Genomic DNA, 24,982 nt, shown 5'->3' with positions numbered 1-24,982 from the left:
AATTAGGGTCTTAGTCTTGTGATTTTTAGAGGATGTGGAGATTCACTGTGGTGTATTCATAAATGTACATAAGAGAATTATGTGAGAATCATTCTACTGTCTTTCTTATCCTCACTCCCTTCTTTCCATTCCCCTTTGTCTAATTTACTGAACTTCTGTTCATACCCCACCCTTGTTGTATGTTAACATGCACCTATCAGAACAGTCAACCTTTGGTTTTGGGGGATTGGCATATTTCACTTAGTATAATAATCTCCAGATTTATTCTTTTTCTGGTAAATGTCATAAAGTCATTCTTTTTTTGGCTGAGTAATATTCCATTGTGTATATATACCATATTTTATTTATCCATTCATCTGTTGAAGGGCACTGAGGTTGGTTGCATAGCTTCGCTATTGTGAACTGAGCTGCTATAAACATTTCTGTGGCTGGGTCACTGTTGTATGCTGCTTTTAACTCCTTTGGATATATACGGAGGAACTGGATAACTGGATCAAATGGTTTTCCATTCCAGGTATTTTGAGGACTCTCCATACTGTTTTCCAGAGTGGTTGTACCAATTTGCAGCCCATTAGCAATGTATGAATGTAAATTTTCCCCCACATCCTCACCAACGTGTATTGTTATTGGTATTCTTGATTGTTGCCATTCTTGACTGGAGTGAGATGAACTCTCTTGAGTGTAGTTTTAATATGAACTTCTTTAATTGCCAGAGATTTTGAACATTTTTTCATACATTTGCTGACCAATGCTATTTATTTTGTGAAGTGTTTTTTAGTTCCTCTGCTCATTTATTAATTGGGTTGTTTTTTTTTTTTTGGGGGGGGGGGCGGGTTATGTGTTACATTTTTGAGCTCTTTGTATGTCCTGGATATTAATGCCCTATTTGCAGAGCAGGTAGCAAAGAGTTTCTCCCATTCTGTAGGTTCTCTCTTCACGCTTTCAATTGTTTCCTTTGCTGTGAGGGAGCTTTTTAATTTTATGCCATTTCATTTATTGATTTTTTTTAGTTTTACTTCTTGTGCTTTAGGAGTCTTATTAAGGAAGTCAGTTCCTGAGCCAACATGTTTGAGTGTTGGGCCGGCATTTTCTTCTAGCAGGTGAAGGGTTTCTGGTCTAATGTCTAGGTTTTTGATCCACTTTGAGTTGAGTTTTGTGCAATTTTATTATACTACATAGGGATCTCCAGTTTTCCCAGTATGATTTGTTAAAGAGGCTATCTTTTTTATAACATGTGTTTTTGGAACCTTTGTTTAGTATGAGATAACTGTATTTATGTGGGCTTATCTCTGTGTCTTCTGTTTCCTTGGTCTTCCTGCCCATTTTATTGCTAGTACCAGGCTGTTTTTGTTACTTATCTCTGTAATATAATTTAAGTCTGGTTTCGTGATTCCTCCTGCTTTGCTTTGCACTCCAGCATTGCTTTGACTATTCTGTTTCTTATTTTTCTAAATGAATTTAATGGCTGCTTTTTATATTTCTGTGAAGAACATCATTGGAATTTTGATGGGAATTGCATTGGATCTGTATAGCACTTTTGGTAGTATGGCCATTTTTATGTTAATATTTTGATAATATTAATCCTGTTTATCCAAGAACATGGGAGGTCATTATATCTTCTGAGGTCTTCTTCAGTTTCTTTTTTAGTGTTCTTAATTTTCATTGTAGAGGTCCTTTGCCTCTTTATTAGATTGATTCCCAAATGTGATTTTGTTATTGTTGTTGTTATGGCCGTTGTGAATGGGATTGTTTTCTTAATTTCTCTTTCAGCTGATTAATCATTGGAGTATAGGAACATGATTGATTTATGGGTGTTGATTTTGTATCCTGCTACTTTGCTGAATTCGTTTATGAGCTCTAGAAGTCTTCTGATGGAGTTTTTTTTGGGTCTTCTAATTATAGTGTCATGCCATCAGCAAATACATGTAATTTGAGTTCTTCTTATTTGTATCCCTTTAATTTCCTTCTCTTGTCTAAATGCTCTGGCAGAGTTTTAAGAACTGTATTGAATAGGAGTGGTGAAAGTGGGCATCCTTGTCCTGTTCCTGTTTTTAGAGGAAATACTTTGTTTTCCCAATTCAGAATAATGTTGGCCTTCACTTTCTACATATGACCTTTACAATGTTGAAGTAAGTTCCTTCTATCCCTAGTTTTTCTAGTGTTTTAAACATGAATGGGTATTCTACTTCATCTAATGTTTATGTGATTCTTATCTTGAAGTCTAGTCATGTGGTGATTACATTTATTGATCTCCTTATGTTGAACCAACCTTGCATTCCTAGGATGAATCCCAATTGATCATGGTGCACTTTTTTTAAAAATGTGTTTTTGTATGCAGTTTGCCAGTATTTTATGAAGAATTTTTGCATCTACGTTCATCAAGAATATTGATCTGAAGTTTTTTCTCCTCGATGTGTCTTTGTCTGATTTTGGTATCAGGGTGATACTGCCTTTGTATAATGTGTTTGACAGAGTTCCCTCATTTTCTATTTCATGGAATAACTTGAAGAAGATTAGTATTAGTTCCTTGAAGATCTGGTAGAACTCAGCCAAGAAACCATTTAATTGTTGGAAGGTTTTTGATGGCTGCTTCAATTTCTATAAAAGAAATTGGTCTGTTTAAATTTTCTATGTCCTCCTGGTTCTACTTGGGTAGGTTCTATGTCTAGGAGAATTTGTCCATATCATTAAGCTATTTTAATTTATTGGAATATAGATTTTCAAAATAATTTCATGTTGCCCTTTTGATTTCAGTAGTGTGTTCGATGATATTTCCTTTTGCATCTCGGATTTTGATAATTTGAGTTTTTCTCTCTTATAGTTAGTTTGGCTAAGGGCTTACCAATTTTGTTTATCCTTTCAAAAAAAAACAACAACTCTGTTTCATTAATCTTTTGTGTTACTTTTTTAAATCTCAGTTTCGTTGATTTTGGCTCTTATTTTAATAAGTTCCTGTCTTCTTCCTGATTTTGGTTTTGGTTTGTTCTTTTTCTAAGCCCTTGAAATGTAATGTTAGTTTATTTATATGGTATCTTTCCATTCTTTTAATGTATGAGTTCAGTGCTGTGAACTTTCCTCTTAGAACTGTCTTCATAATGTCCCACAGATTTTGATACATTGTATTATTATAGTTCTCATTTACCTCTCAGTATTTTTAAAAATTTCTTCCCTGATTTTTTCTGCTCTCCATTCATCATTCAAAAATATACTCTTTAACTCCAGGTGTTAAAGTGGTTTCTATTTTTTATCTTATTGTTGATTTCTAATTTCATTCCATTATGATCTGATAGAATGCAAGGTATTATCTCTCTCTCGTCTCTCTCTCTTCTCTTTGTATTTGCTTAGATTTGCTTTGTGTTAAAATATAGTCTATTTTAGAAAATGCTCCATGTGCTGCTGAGAAGAAAGTGAATTCAGTTGTTGATTGATGAAATACTCTAAATGTCTGTTAGGTCAGAATTATTTATTGTATTTTTTAGTTCTAAAGAATCTTTACTTTGTTTTTGTTTGAATCATCTATCCAGTGATGAGAGAGGGGTGTTAAAGTCACCCACTATTATTGTACTGTAGTCTGTTTGATTCTTAATTTTGAGAATGGTTTGATGTATATAGATACTCCATTGTTTGGGACATAAGTATTTATGACATTTATATCTTGTTGATGTATGGTTCCCTTAAGCAGCATGAAATGATCTTTTCTCTTCTGATTAATTTTAGCTTGAAGTCTACTTTATCTGATATGAGAATGGTAACCTCTACTTGTTTGCGAGATCCAGGTGAGTGGTATGTTTTTTCCCATCCTTTCACCTTCAATCTGTGTATGTCTTTGCCTATGAGGTGAGTCTCTTGCAGAGAGCATATTTTGGGGGCTTATTTTTAAATCCAGTCTTTCAGCCTATGTCTTTTGATGGAAAGTTTAGACCATTTACATTCAGTGTTATTATTGAGAGATGATTTTTAATTCCTGCCAGTTTGATTTATTTCTAGTGTTTAAATTGGATTTGATTCTCCTTTGACTACTAGTATAATGCCTTTATGCATGTTTTCATTTTTATTTTTCATTTCTTCTTCATGAAATATTTTATTGAGTGTTTTATAGTGTAGGCTTTCTAGTTATGAAATCTTTTAGCTTTTGTTTATCATGGAAGGTTCTTATTTCACCTTCATCTTTTAAGCTTAATTTTCTTAGTATTCTTGGTTGGCATCCACTGTCTTCCAGAGTTTGGTATATATTATTCCAAGCCCTCTTAGTGTCTGGATTGAGAAAGCAGTTGAAATCCAGATTGGTTTACTTGTAAAATATGCCTAGTTTCAGATCTTAAAATTCTTACCTTATTTTATGAGTTAGGCATTTGCATAACAATGTCTTGGAGTGGATCTGATTTTTGCGTAATTGAAGTCCTATATTTAAATTTCCATTTCATTATTAAGGTTTGGGAAATTTTCTGATATTATTTCATTGAAAAGATTATGCTTTCCTTTAGAATGTGTTTTTAGAGCCTTTGTCTATCCCAATGAATCTTAAATTTGGCCTATTAATATTATCCCAGATTTCTTGAATATTCTGTTTATGGTCTCTTAACATCTTTTCTCTATGTTCATCTATATTTTCAAGATTACATACTGTGTCTTCAAGGCCAGAAAAGTCTGTCTTCAAAGTGGTCTAATCTATTAGTGATGCTTGCCATTGAATTTTTAATTTGATATATTGATTCCTTCATTTCAAGGATTTTGTTTGATTCTTTTTTAGAATCTCTCTTTATTGAAGTGATCTTGCACTTCCTATATTTTCTTTCTGATTTCACTTATATCATCTTTTAGCTCATAGAACAATTTATGAGTTTTCTAAATTCCTTTTCTGATGCTCCCTTCACTGTGGTGTCAGTGGAATCTGTTGTTGAGGTATTCTTTGTTGTTTGGGATGGTTTGTTCCTTTGCTTTTTCATATTGTTTGTATGTCTGCCCACCTACCAGTATAGTTCTGACTTTTTAAGTGATAGACTACTAAGTGAATTTCTTTTTCTTAAGAGCCTTGGGGTGGGTGGAACTAGATAATGGTATTTTAATTCAATTTGTGACCTCTTCTCATCCCAGTATCAGCTCCACTATAAGAAATACCATTGGAGCCCTATTTACTATAATCACTTCTGAGCCAGGCCTTGTATTCAATATTGTAAGAACAAAAACTTGTTTCAGTTGTTTTCTTTGGGTCCTCAAATTCAGGTATAAGCCTACAATAAGAGTTCTGGGACAAGTCAAACAATCTAGTAGTTAAATTTAGTAAACTTACTAAAACCTTAAGTGAGTATTAAGGGTGGGGAGGAAAAAAGTTTTGGCAAATGGAGAAGGGAAAAAGAAGGAAAGAAAGAGAGGGTGAAAGAGAAAGGAGAGAGAAGAAATAGATGAATGGGTGGTATTTGAGGCCCTAGTGGATAGTGTAAGAGGATTAGTAGGGGGTAAGAAAAGCAGGTATAAACTAGAGCTAGGGAAACAAAAATAGGGAGATTGTTTCCAGTTAATGCTTTAAACCACTAAATGAAATACTTTCAGGTGGATTGGAGGTACAACATTGGCTATTGAGTTACAATTACCATTCAAGTTAAGGAGTTATTTATATGATCTAAGTTGACATTAGAGTTGTTTATAATCTTGGAGGATACAATGTTATGAGTTGGCTGATTCTATTGTAGCCTATTACAGAATTCAAGATTCAAGATGCCCCTTATTTGCGAGTCACTGGTGTACCTGTTCCCCTCTGCTAGATTCTTCTCATGGTAGGGAAGATCCTGGCAGCTGTCTGTGTGTGCAGGAACACTGGTTGTTGGTTTTCCACAGGTGTTCTGTAGTTCAGTAGTATTTCCCTGGCTGCCTCCACTCTAAGGTGCTTTAGTGCAGGGTCTCTGGTGATTCAACTGGATCCTATAGTTTCCACTGTCCCAGGTTGTGAATGGTGGGTGTTAATTCCCTTTGCTTAATAGGTCTGGTGCATTGTCCTACAAATATCCAAATAATGCCATGTCACTTGCCAGTTGCACTGTTTGGCTATACACTTACTAAGGCTGGCGTCCAGCCCTTTCTGCTGAGAAGCTTCTAGCAATTTCCTGTTGTCTGTATGTCACTGGATATTCAGGCAGTTTGCCTCCTAGTATGGTGCTGCAATCCTGAGTACTGTCTCTAGGCTTCCTGCAGTGTCTTCCTCCAGTGCCAATGGCTGGCCTGGTTAATCAGCTTTCCTTTGGGGCCAAAGTTGCTTCTATTGTAACCTGTTTGAGTCAAGCAAGCCTGTGCAGAGCTTTTCACCCTTGCCTGGGTGGCAGAGGCTAAGCAGAGCTAGATGTGCTCTTTCCAGGCCAAGGTCCCCATCAGCCCACTCTGTCCCTATGTTCACAGTGAGAGGGACAGGGAGGTCTTTCTAGCCATATTCTTAAGAGGGCCCACTGCAGGGGGCTTCCCTTGGGTTTAATTTGCAGCTCTGGGTGTGGGAAGAGCTTCTGCCAATTTAAGAGGGTGACTGGTTGCCTGCGGGTTCCACAAGATTGTTGCTTCCCACCCCCCCCTTTGTTTTTGTGGTTCATGCTGTTTTAAGTCACCTTCTTGTAATTTAAATTTTGTCTGTCTTTTCAACAGTTTTCCAATAGTTTTTAAATGGGTGTTGTAGGACCAGATGAGGTCAGACACCAAAGAATTAGCAAGAAGCAGATTTATTTGGCTGCAGCCATATTCAGAGGGAAAAACTTTCACTGTAGTCAATCAATCCCCCTGAACCCAGAGTTCAGGCAGTTTCAGAACTTTATATCCAGTGTGTAGGGGGAGGGACTCAGAAGTTCACAGTCTGCAGAAGTTCACACAAAAATAGCTTTTTCTTCTACTGTTCTGGACAAGTTAACTCTTCAAGGACAGCGCTGAGAAGGGGAGAGCTTCTTCTCCCTTTTTTCCCTCCCCCTGCCAGTTATCATGGAGCCTAATTAGTAACATCTTCTCTTTGAAAGGTAAACATTTCTGTGAAGCTCCAGCCCAAGGTCAGAGGCTTCCTTAAAGATTAATCTCTGTTTCTTCTCACACTTTGCATTGGCAAACACACTTCCCACTTGAAAACTTTTACAAACTATTCTATATTTTTACAACACTAGATAGTCAATAAATGTGAAAAACTAGTAAAAGTGTTCAGCACCTGGAGTGCTGATCTCTTCTAGGCAAGTGGCCAAGTAAGATAGAGCAACAGGAAATAGGAAGCTTAACTTCCTTAAACTCTTTTGTAGAGATTCTTTTGCTGATGGTCCTAAGATAATTGTGTGGATTTCTGGAAAGGCTTAATTAAGATTTTCTGTGGAGGAGGGGATGCTACTATATGAGCTTGAGAAAATGTCTGCTTTCCCTTCTCTCTGATGTCCCCTGTCCCCAAGTTCGAGTTAGAGCACTCTTAAGTTTTATTTTCTCCTCTGGTAACCTATCTTCTAGTCTCTCCAGGTGTCAGACTATGTAGTGTCAAGTCTTAGAGCATTTATTTTGTCTCCCCGCTCTCAATTCTGCTTTTATTCACTGCCTCTTTTCCATGTTATGAAGAGATCTGGACGTGTTATCTGTTTCACTTCCACGTCTTCCCTGTTTCTCTTCTGTGTACCCCACAAATTTTAATGTATGTGTGGTTTTTTCCCCCATTAATTTAATCCCAGCTGTCACCTTTAGTCATTTTCTGTTCATAATTTATGGTTCCAGTTCAGATATATTTAGTTTTGTCACTTTTAAAAGCTTGTAACACATAGCTTTTTTAACCTTTAATTTTTATTTTCTATATCTTTTGGTGCTGGTGATCAAATGTTTTATAAACTTTGGTTGTTCTGGTGGTTTAAGTTCTTTGCGTTGTTTATTTTTCTTGTCTGTGTCCACAGTTTTCTTATCAGATATCAAGACATAAAATGCAAATAAAAAACACTTTGACATTGAAATTGGGTTGAAAATAGACAATGGGAAGAATAAAGTGCCTGGAACCATCCATCCTCTGCCTATATGAATACTCACGAATGACACAATACCACTGCAGACCACTAAGGGTAGGACTGGGCTTCAGTTAATTGTACCCAGGTAATCAGATTTACATATGAAAAAAAATTATGTTAGATGCCTTCTTCAAACTGAACAAAAATCAATTCCAGGATGAATAAAGTCCTTTGTGTAAAAGGTAACACTTATAAAATATGAAATAAGAGCATATTTTCCATGATTTGGAAAAGAGAAAGATTAAGACATAGTATTGAGCATGAAGAAAGGGACCAATCAGTTCTGCTACATTGTTTGAGAACTTATGTATGTAAGAAAGTGTCCTAAGGAAATTGACACAAGAAGCCTGGAACTAGGTGAAGGTATTTCAAGCATATAACTGAGAAAGGCCTTTTATCAAGAATGTGTAAAGAACAAATCAACTAGAAAAAAAACTTTCAAAAAAAGGGGAAACTGGCCTGTAATCCCAGTGGCTGCTGAGGCTGTGCAGGAGGATCACAAGTTTAGAGCTAGCCTCTGCAAAGAAGGATGGGGGGGGGGGGGGGGCGATGATTGAGAGGTGGAGAAATAAACAGGAAAAAGGCCCAAGAAGCTCATTAGTATTTAGAGGAAGTACTAATTAAAACAGAGATATTATTGTACTACTTCTTAAAGTCTCTCAGTTCCAAGAGTTGGTGTTACCATTGGAAACTAATTTTGTATCACCTAATAAAATGAAATGTGTGCTTATCCTGGAACCAGAAGTCAACTCTTCAGTTTTCTAGAAAATTGTTAAAAACCCTAAAGTGTAAGCAAATGTCTATAGGATATGTCTGCCAGGATGTTCAGAGTAGCACTTTTCATCATAGCCCCAAATTGGAAACAGCCTAAATCCTGCAACAGTATATTATATTTATAAAAAACTGTGGTATAGGGACTGAGGTTGTGGCTCAGCAGTTGAGTGCTCGCCTAGTACGTTCAAGGACCTGGGTTCTATCCTTAGCACCACATAAAAATAAATAAAATAAAGGTATTGTGTCCAACTGCAAGTAAATATGAAAAAGAAACTGGTATAATCATTTACAGGAATACTATTCCACAAGAATAATTCATGAACTACAGTCACAGACAAATGCACATGCAATCATAAAAATCAAATGAAAGAAGCAAACCATTGGAAGGATATGTGTGCTGTGTGTGTGTGTGTGTGTGTTTTTTTTTTTTTTTTTTTTTTTGTATGAAGTTCAGTAAGAGGCAAGACCAAAAAATATCACTGGAATCATTACCTAGATTGTGAAGCTATAAAGAAAAGAAAGGCAGTGGTTTTCAAAAATGTTAGGTTAATGAAGCTACCTTGCATGTGTGATATGAGATGATGTTTGGGGATGTTATCTTATGTTATGTTTGGAAATGTGTTATCCCCCAAAAGCTCATGTGTGAGGCAATGTGAGAATGTTCAGAGGTAAAATGATTAAATTATGAGAGCTGTACCCTAATCAGTGAATTAATCCACTTGAATGGATTAACTGGGTGGTAACTATAAGTAGGTAGGATATAGCTGGAGGAATAGATTACTGGGAGCATGCCTTTGTGGTTTATATTTTGTCCCTGGTGGATAGAGCTCTTCCTGCTTCCTGGATATCATGTCCTGAGATGCTTTCCTCTGCCCTGTACTTACACTATTATGTTCTGCCTCATTTGGGGCCCAGACCTATGGAGTTGGCCAACCATGGACTGAACCTCTGAAACTGTGAGCCAAAACAGACTTTTCCCCTCTAATTTGTACTTGTTGAGTATGTTGTTCACAGCAACACAAAGCTGACTAAAACAAGGAGGAATTTTAAGGCACTCTCAATTAGTAATGATTGCACTGATGTTCATTCTTTTTCAAAGTGTATGTATATACTTAATATTACATGATAAATTTCACAAGATGAATTCTCTGTACATTTCTACACCAGATAATCTATAATTTTGATAAAGTGATTGCTTAAAAAAAAAAAAAGATAAAATAACCAAAATGAGATCAAAAGGAAAGGCCTGAATTGATCACTATGGAAATGATGTCAGCTAACTCCTTTTATACGTGATTTCTATCAAGGAATCTGGACTTTTTTTTTTCTTCTTCAGTATTTGCAAAACTGTTGGAAGCCACCATCTATCTGATCATTGCTAGAATCTCAAAATTAACATGTTGGAAACCACTATTTTAATCTTTCTATTTTTCCTGTGTTGCTTAGTATTTGACTTATGATCACCATTGAACTTTATTTTATCATATTTTCATTTCCCTCATGTTCCCAGGCTCTTCATTCCCCACTCCCCAGTCTCTTATCCACAGGACCTTCTGCCCTTTTCCAGTGTAAAACAGAAGCTGCTGAACATGAATTCTTAAATGCTTTTTCCATTGCATATAGAAGATTGCTTCTACTTTTAAAAAAGAAAATGTGTTATAAATATTAACACTTTTATCACCCTTTTGGCTTTCAAGCCAATATGGTTTTTATCGCTATGCACTACAAACTTCATACTCTTATAATATACTTTTCCAAATTTTCCTTCTTTCCCTAATGGCTGTTGCTATGCATTTCTTCCTCCCTCCCTCATTTCTTTATTCCTTCTTTTCCCTTTGAAAATAAAAGCAAGCTTAAATGTAGGTCATCCCTAAGGTACCCTCTCCTTAGCCTGCATCTTTCATCTTACCAATTCATATGTAAAACGATAATGTACATGACGTGGTAAGTATGTTTTCTCCTTGAGTTAATAATATCACTAGTCTTCCTGGCATATACATAATTTCTTTAATTTTAGCTTCTTTTTTATTGCTAGTATTCAGTTGGTTTAGCAACTCCTATTGATTGTTTTCAATACTTCTCAAGTCTTTCTTCATTTCCATTGACCTGGCCAGTTTCACTTGCCTTTTGTATTCCTCAGATGGTTCTCCAGTCTGGTACAAAAATAAATTTATCCTACCATTCTAACCTTATTTCCAGCAGAATTTTTTGTGAAACCTTGTTTGTCCAGCAAAATAGATTGGTAACTTTTTTTATAATTGCTGGTTTTGCCTCTATACCTTCTACTTTTTATACCTTCATCCCCTTCTCCTCTCCCCTCTTACTCTTCTACATATTGAATCTCACAAAGAATGATAATAAGCCAAAGTTATGTTTTTCAGACTAAATTCTTAGCCTCATAGAATTTTGAGAATTGCATATTTTGAGCATTTTGCTAAGCTTTGTTTTTTCCATGCCTTAAAATAAATTGCCTACTTTTTGTGTTCTTTGGGGTTAGGATCTTACTTCCGCTTTAGAGCTGCAACACTATATATATGAATTAATGGAAAACATCGAACACAACACACATTTTCTTTTTGACTCCTCTGGCTTTGTGGGGGGCATCTAAAACCTATAAGTTTTAGAGATTTCACTCATAACTTTACATTCCAAGACCATAGTTTTATGAATGAGAAAAATGTGCCCCAGAATTTGAGTGAATTAATTTTATCACACTATTTAAGTAATTTGTGGCTTGTAAAATTTTCAAACTTCACTTTCTCACTTTTAAAAGCAACAAGGTTTATTTGAGTACTTTGTAGAATTTTAATCCTTTTTAGAGGATTTAAGAGTTGAATTTAAGTCTTCTGTATTTCCTCAGGACCTCTAGCTTCTTCAGTTTGCCATCATCCCTACAGGGAGCAAGGTTCTAGGTAATCTGGGGTTTCCACAACCCTTACTGTACTAGCTGTGAGTCCCCAAACATGTAGCCCCTCTGTAAACTCACTCTGCTAGTCCCATTTCCCTTTTCTCCCACTAGCAACTGACTTCTTGTTTTGTTTTACATTCTGCAGCCTTCTTCAGACCTTTTTGTTGGTGGGGAATCTTATTTCCTATAATGTCTTTTACAAACTTAAATGTAGTCTAATGGTTGCATTGTTTTAAGAAAAATATCATAAGTCGGAATCAGTTATCCATAAAATCTGAATTCTTCTCAAATTTGTCATCATTTTATCCTCATCTCTCACCAACACCCTCTTAGTTCTTTACTGCCTTTTATGGATTATAATTCCTATTCCCAAAAACATATTTCTTATTATTGTTTTCACAGAGGAAATTGGGACAATAAGGATATTTTTCTTAAAAGAATTTAAACTCATTCACTTCTCTTAGCCACTAGATGGCTCAAGTGCACCACTTTAGCAACTCAGATTGACATTTGCCTGTTTCACCTGTGGTTTCTCCTGAGTGCTGATTCCTTTTAAATTGTCTGACAAGCCCTTCTGTGAACCATTATTCCAGTGCTTTACATATATGCTGTGGAAAATCTTCTCACATTTTCTGACCATTTATAAACTTCTGAAAAGCAGGTGAAATGTTCTTCATATCAAAAGTTAAGACAGTAATTAGCATACTGTGAAGTGGTTGTTTTTTTTTTGTTGTTGTTGTTGTTGTTTTAGGGTACTAGGGATTGAACTCAGGGCTTGGCACTGCCCCTGAGCTACATCCCCAACCCAGTATTCTTAAAAGATTTCCTTTCAAAGACTGTTTTGGACTTAAATTCAGCTGCCAGTAATAGAGTCCCTCATAGTAAGCATACAATTAATAACTCATGCTTTTCTTACTCAGTCATTTTGAGCCATGTTCTAGGATATGGTATTATTCTAGGAGTTTTGAGGCACCATGGACTGTTTCCTTTTGTTCAGCAATAGTATTTATTGTGTTTATATACTTGGCACTGAACTAGGCAGTGGGAGGAAATACCTGAATGAACAAACAAGACATGTTTAGAGTAGAAACCCCACTGCATTAATTTTTTCCTTGTGTTTGAGGCCATAGTATTGAGTAGGATGAAATGACTAATGCAGGTTGTGCTTGTAACCATCCTTGAGGAGTGTTGACATTGTCCCTGTTCATAAAAACTTTTAAACTGTATTCTTTGTTTGGGGAAGTAAGGGGGATTGAACTTAGGGGCACTCAACCACTGAGCCACATCCCCAGCCCTGTTTTGTATTTTATTTAGAGACAGGGTCTCACTGGGTTGCTTAGCACCTCACTTTTGCTGAGGCTGGCTTTGAACTTGTGATTCTCCTGTCCCAGCCTCCCAAGCCGCTGGGATTACAGGCATGCACCACTGCGCCCAGCCTTAAATTGTATTCCTTAGAAATATTTTATACTTATGGCTGGTTGTTTCGAGGTACAAAGTAAAAAGGAAGGGAAGCTAGGATTGGTTAAGTGCTTATCATTTGCCAGTTTCTTGCTTAATATACATTGTTTGATTTGATTCTCCCATTAACCAGGGAGACAAGTGAAATATTGCCATTTTGTGTATGAAGAAACTTGAGCAATCAAATGGGTTAAATAAGTTGCTGAGGATCAACTGACTAGTAAATGGGAAGGCAATGCGTTTGCATCCCCATATCAGAACTACTTTAAAATCCTAATCCTTTCCAGGTGTCTTTGTAGTCTCTTGGGAAAATGATGCTTGTGTCTCCAAAAAGGGAACCTGGACCACTTTGGGTTATAAAGGGTTGGTTTTTGTTATTGTTGTTTTGACCAAGAGAAGACAGTTATTTCCACAAAAGGCAGAATCATTTTTAATTCTTATGTCAACTGGTTGAATATTTACATTTCCTAAAGGCAGAAAATTCCAAAGGACTTATTCCCTTTGACAATTTTTTTTTAAAGGGATAAGTTAAAGAAGTATTCTTGCCAAACTAGAGCAACTATACATACCATCTCTTTGACAGCCTGAGAATAATAGCAAACTCTGTAAAAATTGATTTACCCAGAAAAACTGTAACCTAATGTTATTTTTAGGTAATAATAGATATGTTAATATATGTTTAGGTATATTAACCTATGTTTTAGTAACTGTGGTAATAATTATGAATTATTTCAATCACTTTGAAAATATAGATGATTTAAAGGAAGATGGCAAGTAATTTAAAAGTTACACAAGTTTTTAATTGTATTATAACTATATAGCATTGTATTTTTCTTCATTAAACTCCCTTGATTTCTCTTTATTGTATAAGGGTCTGTTTATTGCTAAGCTATAAAACAAGAAATATGGTTGTCTTCCAGTTTTCTTAAGGAATCAAAACAATTTATAAAATGGTATTTAAAAGGTAAGTAATTTTTCTATGTCTGTGCTATTATTTTTTCGGCTGTGCCGTCTTTGTCCTTTTTCAGTGTATCAGAAAATAGTTATTAGGTACATGTTCTTCATCATCTTCAAAGTTGAGGTTGTACTGTCACAGTTAAAACAGAAATCATCAGAACTTCTGACTAAACCTTGATGTCATTTTGTGTCATCAGATTTAAAATAATGTCATCTTCTCATGATTCTGAGTAAATTTGTACCAGTTAAGCCACTTTACAAAGTATCCTATACATTGACTAGATAATACTGACATTTTTATTCCTTTTTATGTATCATCCTGTGTTGACAATTTTATTACCATATTTATACAGTGTTACTTGTGGGAATTCCAAAGCCTGGGCAATTCTTAATAACCAAGGAGATTCTAATTCTACCTTTTGAGGGAAATGCAAGATTATTCATATGTCTATAAAGAATCTGTGAAAAGGGTGTTTTTAAAAAGTAATAGAATTCCTTATCATTTTTTATTATAACCTGAGTGATATATTAACTATAAGGAGTGACTTTCATATGTAATGAGTTAAAATTGTGGCATGACAATTAGAGTACAATTATCTTTGCTGAGTCAACTTCATTTAAACCTTAACTGCATACTGTGTTGTTCAGTCACTTCCTGATTTAATCATGAGAAGTAACAATACGTAATCATTTAATAGGTAGCATGTTATACTTTGTAGACTTCAGAATGTCTTTGCTGAATTAAAGTCCACAAAGGAAGACGAAAGGAAATTCTTTTAGAATTCAACTTATATAGCTTTTTTTTTTCTTTTTGGATTTGAAGTGACATGAGTGTCCTTTGTAATAAGAAGAGAACTCTGGATGAATTTAAATATTTAATCTGCTGCAATTTTTTTTGTTAGTTGGAAATGAGGCACATTTTTAGAAAATATGTTATTTACATACGTATACACACGTATTGTCTAAATATCATTGGTTTGCTATTTTGACGTTTTTGACTATGCTTCCTGGGAAAAAAACTTTCATTGTGATCCAGAACACATTCTTGTGTATAGAAGCATAAATTTCACAATATTTATCATTACCACGTGATCTGTATCTGATTATTCCTTTTCTATTTTATTTTAAAAAATCTAATTCACCAAATAGATTTCATGAACCATCAATGGATTGGGACTCATAGTTTGGAAAAAAACTATCGTATAGAATTGGAAAGTAAATTTTTACTCTGAATATTATCTATAGACTATTGTGAAGCTGTTTGGATATTTGAAGTGCTTTATTGCAGTTTAGTAGCAGGCTTAAAAACAAACAACACCACAAAAATTCATGCTTTCTTGAATTCTCTCTGTTACATTATCACCAAATATTATATGTATTTTATATATATATATATATATATTTATATATATTTATATATATTTATATATATATATATATATATATATATATATATATATATATATATATATACACATTGAAAATTTAACTGAAGAATTAGAAGATGTTGGACCAAGAACCAAACTGACAAAGGAAAATTTAATATTGATTGCAATACTAAAATTAGACCATTTTAGTTAAATGAAAATAAATTTCAAGTCAGTTGTTTTTAAAGACCATCATTAACCAGAATACAGCATCAATTCTTGGTAGTCTAAGCATTCTAATATGAAGTCTACATGATAGAATTTTATTAAGTACCCACAATTATTACAAAAATATATTTGTGATCATTAATTTATTTGCTTCACTTATGTTGAATTACTTTACATGTCTTATCTTTTGTAAATTGGAAACTTAACATTTCTTGGCTGACAAAAAAATTTTACCTAGATATATAGGTTACTTTTAGTATAATATGAAAGATACTAAGTGTCATGAGAAGCATAGAAAAATTCAATGAAAAGTACCATTTTCTGGCCTTAGGTAATCATCATCATGGAGATGATGGAGGATGGCATTTCAAAGAAGGGCAACAGAAGTGTAAAGGCAGAAAAGTTTGATATGTTCAAGAAATATATTGAGCAGAGGAGAACACATCTCTTGCAGTCAGTACATACTTGCTGCAGCAAATATAATGAGGTTCAATTTGATGGGGGTAAACTAAGCAGGAAGAGTAGTGAAAAAAATCTTTGAAATGGTTTGGAGAACAAATGAGCTTGAAGCAGTTTGCCAAGACATTAAGAGTAAAAGTGACATGATTTGACAGTTGATTAATTTGTTAAAAATTAACACAGTGTGAAGAACACAAATGTGAAGAAAACACTTACGCTTTGTCCTTGCAGAGGTTTTACTCTAATGGGGAACTTGGGCATTTTCATTTCTGGGTAGTGCGTATGATTCCATGGAGGAAAGCCAAGAGTGCCCAGAAAATGATTGCACTAACTACTGAACTTGAAACTTCACAGATGAGTAGGTCTTGACCAGGGAAAGTAAGTGGGGAGAAGTATGTTGCAGATAAAAGAAAATGAGATAAAACTAAAACAATCTATATCGGCTTGGAGGTGAGAGATAGTGACATGTATTTAAAACAGTCCTTTGTGGTTACATCCTAGAATTGGAGAGGGAGGAGGTTCTAGTAAGAGAAGAAGCCAGGGCCAAATCAATCAGGTTTTTGGAATCCCTAATGAGGGCTTGAGCAGAAGGAACCATGGTATGATTTAAGCAAAAGAAACTTAGAAATTAATTTGCATATTAGAAGGATTACTTTAGTTAAGATGGTGTTGGTTATAAATAAAATGAGAAGACAGAACATGATCCAGAAAAGTTCAGCATATACAAGGGTAGGAAATATAGCTTAGACCTGACAAAAGTTAGGAACCAGGCATGTTTTTCAGCTAATACCAGGTACGCCCACATTCTCCACCAGCATATGGCTTCTTGTCTTTGCTTTGTTGTGTCTGCTTCATTGTTCTTTCTGTGTACAGTGGCTTCTCTGCTTCTTCAATTACAAAGTTAACCCACATCCTTTTGAGTTTCCCTTCTACATCCAAACCACTCAGAGAGAACCTGATTGATCTACCCTTGGTCTAATTAGCCATGCCTAGAGGGTTGGGGCCATATAGCACAAACATAACTGCTTCAAAACCTACGCCTCTTAGTAGTTAAGGGAGTGCAAGGAGTTGTAGGCTGGCAGATTTCTCAGAAAGAATGAACTGTGGAAGATTATTCTAACTGGAAAATAAATTGAAATCAGAGGGATTAGAGGGGGCCCCTTTAGTAGAATATAGTAATCAAGATGATAATCTTGGCCTCAGAGTGGAGAATAAAAAGATAACAGATTTGTGATAGAGAAGGGTTGAATCTCTAGAATGGCATGGCAGGTTGAATGTGAAAGAATGTCAGTGTTTCTGACTTGAATAACTAATTGGATGATGATAGCAATTCCTGAGATGGAAGAATACAGAAGAAGATTTGGTGGGACTTGAGAGAGATGAAGGAATTACTTTTGTATATGTAGTTTGAGGTAGCTTTTAGACATCTAAATGGAGACGTATAGTAAACCTTGATTATATATATCTAGGGTAGACATAAAAGCTCAGTAGTAGACAAATGTTTAAAGTTCTTTAGTGATAACTGAAGCCATGCAGAATGCATTTCCCTGGGAATATATAACAAGAAGAGGGCCAAGACAGTTCTGAAGAGAATCATATTTCAGGGCTGATGAGAAAGGAGCCTGCCTACAAAGGGCAGGCACCAAAGGGATGGGAAAAACAGTATGCACCATTTTTAAGGATACAAGGAAAGAGTGTTTCAGGTAGGAGAATGTGATGAACAGTATCAGTTGTTGCTGAACATCAAAAGACAAAGTAAAGTTCTTGATGACTGTGGTGAATGAGATTCATGAAAATAGGATTGAGGATTCTGGAAGTTGAAGAGATTCAAGTTAGCAGATATTAACAGTGCTTAAGCATTCTTTTTTTTTTTTTTTTTCAAAATATTTATTTTTTAGTTTTCGGCGGACACAACATCTCTGTTTGTATGTGGTGCTGAGGATCGAACCTGGGCCACACGCATGCGAGGCGAACACGCTACCGCTTGAGCCACATCCCCAGCCCAGCATTCTTGTTTTAGGGGAAGTAGAAAAGAGCCAGGGGCTAGAGATTGTGATGATAGCCAAGTAAGATTTTTAAGTGTGCACTTTTTAAAATAGCAGAAGAAAGAGTGATAATAAGTTTAGCAAGCCCTGTTATATTGTAATGGTGAACAATAAAGCAAAAATTAGTTTGTAGAAACTGGATTACTGAATGGAAGCTCAGTATAATGATTTGGATGTGTGGTGTTCCCCCAGAGCTCACGTGTGAGACAATGCAAGAAGGTTCAGAGGAGAAATGATTGGGTTTTAAGAGTCTTAACCCAATCAGTGATTTAATCCCCTGATTGGGATTAACTGAGTGGTAACTAAAGTGATAGGGTGTGGCTGGGGGAGGTGGGAATCAGGTCATGGCTTTGGGTATATATTTGTATCTGGCTAATGGAGTCTCTCTCTGCTTCCTGATGACCATAATGTGAGCTGCTTCCCTAAGCCACACTTTGCCGCCATGATGTTCAGCCTCACCTCCAGTCCTGAGGAATTGAGCTGGCCTTCTGTGGACTAAGACCTCTGAAATCTTGAGCCCTCAAATAAACGTTTCTTCCTCAGTAGTTGTTCTGGTCAGATCCTTTAGTCACAGCAGCAAAAAGCTGACTAAAACATTGAGGTATTTCCTGACTTATCTTCTCCAGAATTCTCAGTAAGATAGGGTTGAAGATTTAAGAACCAGGGGGTCAATTGGAAATAGATATTGTGGAAATTAGAGAAGATAGCTGAGTAGGAAATTTAGATGCTTTGCCTGGCTTTGATTGGAAGCCATAATTTTTTTTTTTTTTTTTGTAAAGAGAGAGAGAGAGAATTTTTTATTTATTTTTTTAGTTTTCGGCAGACACAACATCTTTGTATGTGGTGCTGAGGACCGAACCAGGGCCGCACGCATGCTATGCGAGCGCGCAACCGCTTGAGCCACATCCCCAACCCCTGGAAGCCATAAATTTAAAAAGCAACACCAGTATTTGTTTTGTTCAACAGCCTTGTTATAGTCTCAAAAGGAAGAGACACCTTGTTTAGTCCATTCTGTGCAATTCAGGTTGGTGTTTCAGGGAAGAGCAAGGATATTGACATAGTGATGGCAGTCTAATTAATAGACAATGAAATAGAAACTGAGGAAGTGAGAATTTAGAAAAGGGGAGATGACTAATAGGAAAATGAGTCATTAAAGGCCTGTGGTCTTTATGAGCATATTGAGAATTACTCAGTGGTGGCTCGTCCTAAAGTGGATGTAATACTAAAGGAGAATAAACCAATAGCTTTTTGGGGATTTCTGACCTGCATTACTAGAATAATGATGTGGCCATTAAAAGATATAGAAGGGAGGAGAGCAAGTTAGTTTTGGAAGGAGGAAAACTTGGATTTTCAGTATTTCAAGTTTTATTACCCATGGAACATTTATACTGAGATGAGCAAGAAACAGTTGAGGTTTGAAAGATGGCAGAATAGAAGAGGTCACTTTTCCAGGCTGCTCCATGGCATGAAACCAAGAAAGAGGGTAGGCAGCTTCTCAGTGAGGTGGGTTTAAAAGGGCGGAGGGGTGGGGACTTTACTGGGAATTAATACTCATTCAAAGCAGATCGAGTACTCAGGAGATTATATAATGAAATAAGAAGGAATCCCTTCACTGGCAAAGTGGAGGGATATCAGAATAAAGGAAACCTGCATTTTTAGGAGGCCTGTGCCATGTCTTCATATGGAAAGATCAGAGATAAAAGACACTGCCAGACCTAGAAGGTGTGCTCTTTTGTGGGAAAGAAACCAAGTCTCTCTACGGTGTCTGCTGGGCAGGGGCCAGTGACTATGATTGCCCAGTCCTGGCAAACCTGAGCTGCATCCCACGTCCCATGTTATTGAACATGCCTAAGAGGCCAGGAGAAAGACAAGGAGAGGATTTTACAGACCCAGCTCCTCCCTCACCCTTGTGTCCGGAGGCTCACAAGTTTGCCTGGGAGGGCCAGGCCTGGCCAGAAATTAGAAAGGGAAGGGGTGAAAGTGACGTGAGTTTGGGGACTGATCCCCCAGAGTCCAGAAAAGATGGGGTCTGTGGGTGACAGCGGTAGAAAAGGACTCCTCTTCTGCATGAGTGTAATCTTCCCGGGGTGTAGTCTCCCAGCAAGGACTGGCAGCTGCTGGGCCTTGGAGGTGCACTGATTTAAAATCTTCAGACTAATACCCATTTAAGGAAGAACCTGGAGTCTACCTCAGACTAACCCCTCCCCCTTCATAAGTTCTTCCTGTGAGAGCTGCTCTCAAAGAACACTAGAGCAACCCCACTGTGAGGGTGGAGCAGACATCACACTCTAGCCCACTCCAAGAAGGGAAGCTGAGAATTTCTGAACGCCAACTGGCAACTTGACAAGCAACTCAAAAAAAGGAAAGATTTGATAGCTAGCAGCCAATACTCCTCTTCTCAAGAAGAAACAAAGACATTTGGGAATAGACAATGAACATTTATTCTCACTGACAACTTTTGACCACTGCAACAGAAAAAAATTCCTTAACTTTTCACCGAGAACTTTATTTTTGTTTAATTGTGAGCTGAATGGATCATGGACACTTCATATATATTTGTGTCTTTTTTCTCATTTCTAACATTGTTCTAAAGGCAGTTATTTTTCATGACTCAGTCTTTTGAGGGCTAGGATATTTGATAAGCATATTTCAATTTTGTTCTGTTTTTTTTCTCTTACCTAGCTGTTTCTCTTGATTCTATTTCTCTCATTTCTTCTACTAACAAACTTTATTATTCTCCCTTTCACTCTTCCTTTAACTTTTTACTTCTATTTTTTCTCTTCTTCCCTCATAATCATCATATCCTACATCTCTTCTGCGTTCTCTCTTTTCATCTTTTCAAATTTTAAACCCTTCTGCAAAGTTACTGTTTATTCCTGTTGGCAGTTACTTATCATACCATTGTTAATTGTACCAGTTACCATTGTAGATGTCATAGTAGGAACTAAGTTTTTAGTTTAATGCTATATATTGTTTGCATTTGTTGTTATTATTTGTCTCCCTCTAAACTGTGAGTACTAGAAACCTTAGGGACACTATAAGTTCATAGGGTAGAAACTGCTGCCTCAGATTCATGCTGATAGATGGGCAAACACACAAACAAACAAAAAAGCAAGGAAACAAACCAAAATACCTCAACAACAGATTTGCTGACACCATAGTGGAAGAAATATTAGAGAGGAAATTTAGAAAGTTCATAATTAAAACTACTCTAAGGTAAAAGACCTTATCTCTGCAAGGTAAAAGATCTTATTTCTGCAAGGTAAGGAGTGAAATCAGAGAGAAAATACAGGAGGTAGAAGTTACTTCAATAAAGAGATTCGGAAATACAGTCAAATGGAAATCCTCTAAATGAAGGAATCAATAAACCAAATTAAAAATTCAATGGAGCCAGGCACCATGGCACACTCATGTAATCCCAGCAGCTTGGGAGGCTGGGGTAGAGAATCCTGAGTTCACAGCCAGCCTCAGCAAAAGTGAGGCACTAAGCAACTCAGATCTTAAGCAACTCAGACCCTGTCTCTAAATAAAATTCAAAATAGGGCTGGGGATGGTTAAGAGATGATGAACAGAACTTTCAAGAAATATGGGATAACATGAAAAGACCAAATTTAAGATTTATTGGGCTAGATGATGGCTTGGAACTATAAACCAAAGGAATGAACAATATTTTCAATGAAATAATATCAGATAATTTACCAAACCTTAAGAATGAAATGGAAAATCAAATACAGGAAGCTTACAGGACTTTAAATACATAAAACTACAACAGACCCACACCAAGGCACATTATAGAATTATAGGCTGCTAGAGAAAAATGACAAGCCACATTTAGAGTTAAACCAATATGGATTTCAGTGATTTTTAACCCAAACCTAAAAGCTAGGAGGTCTTGGAATAACACACCAAGCTTTAAAAGAAAATGGATGCCAACCAAAAATATTATACCCGGCAAAATTAAGCTTCAGATTTGATGATGAAATAAAAACCTTCATGATAACAGTTAAAAGAATTCACAACTAGAAAGCCTATACTACAAAACATATTCAGTAAAATATTTCATAAAGCAATGAAAGATAAGTTTGAAAACCAGCAAAGAGAAGAACTACACTGGAAGAACAGTCAATCAAAGGAGACACTATTACAAATTAAAACCAGAAATAAAATGATAGGGAATTAAAATCATTTTTCAATAGTAACATTGAATGTAAATGGCCTAAACTCATCAATCAAAAGACACAGACTGGCAGATTAGATTAAAAAAACAACCCAACAATATGCTGTCTCTAAGACTCACCTCATAGGCAAAGCCATCCACAGACTGAAGGATGGAAAAAAAAACATGTCATTCACATAGATCTTGTAAACAAACAGAGGTTTTTATCCTCCTGTCAGATAAAGTGAACTCAAGCCAAAGATAATCAGAATGGATAAAGAAGGATATTTTATGCTGCTTAAGGGAATTATGCATGAACAAGACATAACACTCATTTATGCCCCAAACAATGGAGCACCTACATACATCAGACAAACCCTTCTCAATTTCAAGAATCAAGTAGACCACAACACCATAATACTGGGTGACTTAAACAAGTATCTTTCATTACTTGATATATCTTTCATACAAAAATTAAACAAATCAGTGTAATTGATAATGCCATCAAATGTCTACCAACAAAGAATACCCAGGACTGGAGGGATTCTTAGCCTAGTTGTACCACACCTTCAAATAAGAAATAATACCAATCCTTCTCAAATTATTACATGAAACAAAAAAAAGAAGAAACCCTTCCAGATTCATTGAGGCTAGTATTACCCTGATAAAAAAAACAAGACAAAGTCACATCAAGGGAAAAAAACTCAAACTAAAATCCCTGGTGAACATAGATACAAAAATTCATAATAAAATACTGGCAAGTTGCATATTTAAAAGACTGTACCAAGATTGCACCATGCTAATGAGTTAACTGATGGCTAGGATCTCCTATCTACCCTCTGGATGAGTGATTGACAGAAGAACCAACCCATGATTGGTTGGGACTTCTGGTTCTGCCACATCCAGTTTCTTCTCAGCAAAAGAAACAATCTGTGAGGTGAATAGATAGCCTACATCTTGGGAGCAAATTTTTACCCCTCACACATCAGATAGAGCACCAATCTCTAGCATATATAAAGAACTCAAAAAACTAAGCACCAAAAAAAACAAATAATCCAATCAATAAATGGACCTGAACAGACAGTTCTCAGAAGAGGATATACAATCAATTAACAAATATATGAAAAAAAATGTTCAATTTTTGCAATTAAGAGAAATGCAAGTCAAAACTACTCTAAGATATCATCTTACTCCAGTCAGAAAGGCAGGTATTATGAAGACAATAATAAGTGTTGGCGAGGATGTGGGGACTCATACATTGCTGGTACACTCATACATTGCTAGTGGACTACAAATTGGTGCACCCAATATGGAAAGCAGTCTGGAGATTCCTTGGGAATCTGGAAATTGAACCATCATTTGACCCAGCTATCCCTCTCCTCGGTCTGTACCCAAAAGACTTAAAATCAGCATACTACAGGGACACAGCCACATCAATGTTTATAGCAGCTTAATTCACAATAGCTAAACTGTGGAACCAACCTAGATGCCCTTCAGTAGATGAATGGATAAAAACAATGTGGCATATATACACAATGGAATTTTACTCAGCAATAATAGAGAATAAAATCATGGCATTTGCAGGTAAATGGATGGCGTTGGAGAAGATAAGGCTAAGTTAAGTTAGCCAATCTTCCCCCAAATGCCAAATGTTTTCTCTGATATAAGGAGGCTGATTCATAGTGGAGTAGGGAGGGGGAGCATGGGAGGAATATACAAACTCTAGATAGGGCAGAAGGGTGGGAGGGGAAGAGAGGGGGCAGGGGGTTAGCAATGATGGTGGAATGTGATGGATATCATTATCCAAAGTACATGTATGAAGACACTAATTGGTGTGAACGTACTTTATATACAACCAGAGATATGAAAAATTTTGCTGTATTTGTCTAATAAGAATTGTAATGAAAAAAATTTTTTCTTATGAGCCTTGAGAATCCTGTTAGCAAAAGATATTATTGGAAAATGTTAGGCATAAGAATCTATTTCCAGGAATGAGGTATTTTGTGTGACCAATTTTTTGGATATGTGAAGGTTTAACCCCAGTTGTTCCATTGTACAAAAGTGCCTTTAAAGCTAGGCATTCTGTCCTGTGTAAAAACTCATACAATTTTAATGAAATTATAAGTGTGAATTTTTTGTGAATTTAAAATTAAAATCTTTTTGAGTACCTTGTGAAATAAAGTATTCTTAGATATTAGTTTACATATTTTTATTCAGTTGAATGTTATTGAGAAAATTAGCACTGCTTTTTAAACATATAACAGTAATCTAGATTGAGTTGAGCAGCCTGGATCCAATTGCCTAATATTTTGAGATTTTTGCATTTTGAGTACAAAGCAATTTTAGAATCTTGAATACCAGCTAACTGAAGTGTTATGGAAATATCACTCCCACATTGTGTTCTATTCTTACCAACAATTTGGTTTCCTCATTAAATAGGGAGAGATTCCTCTAAAGTAGGATCTTTTCCCACTATGAAACCAAAACTGAGTGCAAATCAACTTTTCAACCTGTAAGGCATTGGGAGTCATAGATAAAGGATAAAATAAATAAAGATGAGAGATAGGCCAACCAAAGGGAGGAATATTCATGTGTTTTCTGGGGATGGGCAAAGATTTTCTAATAATTCAGCC

The 24,982-nt window shown here is 36.0% G+C and overlaps 1 protein-coding gene across 5 annotated transcripts in view; it reads left to right on the top strand.

Moving 5' to 3' along the window:
- Positions 1-24,982, top strand: part of Mapk8 (mitogen-activated protein kinase 8) — a 113,950-nt gene that overhangs the window by 40,630 nt on the left and 48,338 nt on the right. Inside the window, exon 2 of one of the 5 annotated variants that reach the window (XM_071611283.1) lies at positions 3,718-3,776. The exons of the other annotated variants lie outside the window; for them this stretch is intronic. The gene's annotated coding sequence lies outside the window, so the exon portion shown is untranslated. The remainder of the gene's footprint in view (positions 1-3,717; positions 3,777-24,982) is intronic. 5 annotated transcript variants of the gene reach the window in all.

This window comes from Marmota flaviventris, chromosome 4 (genome assembly GCF_047511675.1).
Source record: "Marmota flaviventris isolate mMarFla1 chromosome 4, mMarFla1.hap1, whole genome shotgun sequence".
Lineage (NCBI taxonomy): Eukaryota > Metazoa > Chordata > Mammalia > Rodentia > Sciuridae > Marmota > Marmota flaviventris.
This window is presented reverse-complemented; position numbering and strand designations above follow the sequence as displayed.